Source organism: Amblyomma maculatum, chromosome 4 (genome assembly GCF_055883805.1).
Source record: "Amblyomma maculatum isolate TAMU_Amacu chromosome 4, ASM5588380v1, whole genome shotgun sequence".
Classification (NCBI taxonomy): Eukaryota; Metazoa; Arthropoda; class Arachnida; order Ixodida; family Ixodidae; genus Amblyomma; species Amblyomma maculatum.
This window is the reverse complement of record NC_139347.1, coordinates 198,126,650-198,129,928: the sequence shown is the minus strand read 5'-3', so window position 1 is coordinate 198,129,928 and position 3,279 is coordinate 198,126,650. Positions and strand designations below refer to the sequence as shown.

The 3,279-nt window shown below is 44.1% G+C and overlaps 1 pseudogene; it reads right to left on the bottom strand.

Moving 5' to 3' along the window:
* Positions 1-410: 410 nt before the first annotated feature.
* On the bottom strand, positions 411-2,090 carry LOC146193969 (uncharacterized; annotated as a pseudogene).
* Between the last annotated feature and the right edge of the window lie 1,189 nt (positions 2,091-3,279).

The window sequence follows — 3,279 nt, the reverse complement described above, 5'->3', positions numbered from 1 at the left end:
GAGCGATCAGTTGTGATCATCAGTGCATGTACAGCACTTCATAATATTGCGTGCACTCTAAAAGACCCACTTCCAAACGGGGATGAGCCTGAACCTGAACAGGCAGATGCTGATGGAGCATGCGTCACTGACAGCCTTCTAGGCATGCAAGTCCGAACAAGACTGATTCAGCGTTGCTTTGCCAGCAATCGAACTGCAGACAACAGTGAGACGGACTCTGATGAGAGGTAAAACTGTGTGATGTCTTTTATGCAGAAATGCGTGTGAGCCGACATATGGAAAAACTATATAAAGAACTAAAAAACTGAAAGCATGAAACAACACAGTGGAATCTAGCACAATATGCCCCTTTATTCAATGTTATATAGAAGCTTTTGTCGGTTATCTGCACGAGACTTATGCTCCTCCGATCACTGCTCCAGATTTAGAGCAGCCAGCTGCTTCGTCAAAATAGTTATCTTAAGTTTCTGGGCTTCTTCTTTTGCCCTCAAGACGCGTATTTTCATCTTGTGAATTGCATTCCGCTTGCTTCTCTCATCTACATGCTGCTCGCGTTTGAATGCATGTTCATCTTCTATCATCTTCATTCTTGACAAGTGCTCTTGGTGCCTTTGTGCCTTTTCATTCCCTGCAGCCTGAAGACGGGCCTCTAGCTCACTGGATATTGCCTCCTCCACAGCAGTGACTCGACCACCTTGTCGACGACGCACCAGTCGTTCAGCTGCTGATTCCTGGCTGCATGAAGCTGCCAGTCTATCTTCGGCTGCCAACCCAGCAGTGTCCACGGCAGCTGCTGGCTCGCTGTGTAGTGTGGCGTCAGACAGCATCTCATCTGCCTGACTGTTCACTGGGAACTCTGCAAGATGTTTGGATATATAAAGCATTGTAATAAAATCTCCAATAATGACAGCGTTTGGTCGAGTTGGTTTACCGTGCTGATTGAAAGCACTTTACTTCCGTCTCAATAAGAAGAGTCATTCATCACTGTGGTGTAAGCATTGTAAGCAGGCAGCCTACAAGTGTGTGGAACTCAGGTTGTCACATGAAATAGAGACGGAATTAAGCGCTCATGTCAGACCGATGGTGCATCTTTGTCATACACTGCACTTTAACAATCAATACAAAATCTCTAACAGTTTCAAAACAAATACAAGAACTTTACTAGGTGTCCTAATCAAAAATATTGACGGCACATAACTGTTTAGCGCTAATATACAAACCAATGAAATAGTACTAGAGACAACGTTCCAAGCAGGGCAGCTTGATTGCCGTTACATTTGCTTATGTAGAAAATATAGTGGAATGCTTTTCATTTTGCTTAAGTGCGATGCACAGAAGAAAGTTAAAAGACGCGCTCAATACACACATTCTTGGAAGCCACAAACGTGTACTGCAGCACTGCTGAAAAAAGACATTTGCCGCTTGCACAATAATGTGCACTGGCTTAATGGCTAATATGGGGAATGTTACAATATGCAGCCGACAGCTGTAGCGGTTCAAATAGTAATTTGAATTGGGTTGTACGGAATGTCCTGCTTACCTTCATCACTTGCATCGGACCGGCCGTCCCCTACCACCATGCTGTCTATGATGTTGGCAACGGCTTGGCTGGCTGACGGCTGCACGTCGCACGTCGCTGTCATAGGGGTTCGGAACCCGTTCCGCTATATGCGGCACGATTGCCTCTATCTGGGCGAGCCTGTCGTCGAGAGGTTCCGGTGGTGGTCCACCACCTGTAATTAACGTCACAGTCGGCAATACAAAAAAAACAAAAAAAAAACGGAATACGGCACATAACAGTTTATAAAATGCTGAAACTTACCTGTGGCCATCACCTCTCTCGCTTGTCTCGCTTTTGATTTCTTGTATTTTTGCTTCAAGTTATCCCACAGCTTCTTAAGTTGCTTCACTTCCCGGGGACGCACGTTAGGCATGCTATTATATTCAAGGCACAAGCGCTCCCATGCTTTCGTTTTGGCGTGCAGGGACATCGCATCAGTCTTTTTATTCTCGACAACGTTCTTGTATTTCCCTAGAAGCTCTGTTAGAAGATCCTTTTCTTCGTCAAGGAATGGCATCTTTACCGGCATGTCGGCTGGCGGTATGGTGGCAAACACAGCACGTACAACGATCGAAGAGACAGAACACGCGAACAGGAAGACTCCGACCACGTTAAACCCGCGCGACTGGCGCGACACCGAAATTAGTGTTGCCAGACTCTGTTTGCTTCTTTGCTGAATTCAGCCATTTCAAGAATTTTCAGCCAAAACGTGCATAATAAAATGCATGCCATGCCTAGATATATCAAATAAACTTTAAACTAACAACGCAGCTCCTTTATTTTGTTCATTATTGGCATATTATTCACATTTTATGTATATGATCTCGTAACCAGGAGTGTCATATCCGTCAGTTAAACAGGTGAGGAGCTCCTTTCGCTAGGAAGGCTTCAGGAAGCTTTCAGAAGTCAGTCAGGCCCTTCGGGCGCTCCTTGTGTTTAGGGAACATGGAGGGCTCCCCACGTAAGGTAGGGAAACAGTCTAAAGTAAGGAGTGTTTTAGAATACGGGGGTCTGAGTCTACTAGCCTCCATGAGACCGCTCCTTCTGTTGAACGGCTTCTTAAATACTGTGACCCGCCTGATCTTTTAATTTCTTAATCAGGCTTTTGTTACTACCCCTGCGGTTGATAATCATACCTAATATTCTAATTTGATCTACTTTCGGGACTTCGTTCCCGTTGACTTCAATTTTGATATCTGGAGTTATCTTCCCACGACTACTGGAGAAACACACTTGCCGGGGAAAGTGCGACAGATACTGCGCCTTTCCTTTCCTGTAAACCAATTATAATTACATGTAGCGCTGCAACGTATAGGGACGCCAATAAGAGGCAAGCGACGAGAGGCAAATGATAGGAAAGGAGGGGTAGGATTTCGCCATTCACCTTTTAAGAGACATCTAAGAGACGCTTCAATTTTTATACTCCATTTTGAAAAGTTTCAGTTATCAGCTAACACAAATAGTTCAAAAATGGCCCTCGATTTTCCTAGTTAGCATCATTAAGAATCGGTTTCTCATTCTCAGCGTTTTGACACCTTTCATTTGTTTTTGTTTTTTGTTTTGTTTTTGTTTTTTAGATCCGGCTGTCAGTACTGTTCACAAAAAATACTGGACTTAAAGTATTATACCCATCCCGTGGTAAAAATTTCTACTTTTCTTACTGGGAGTAATAACTTCAACTCGTTATGATGCTCAGACGATTCCCGAAAGGAGCAGAA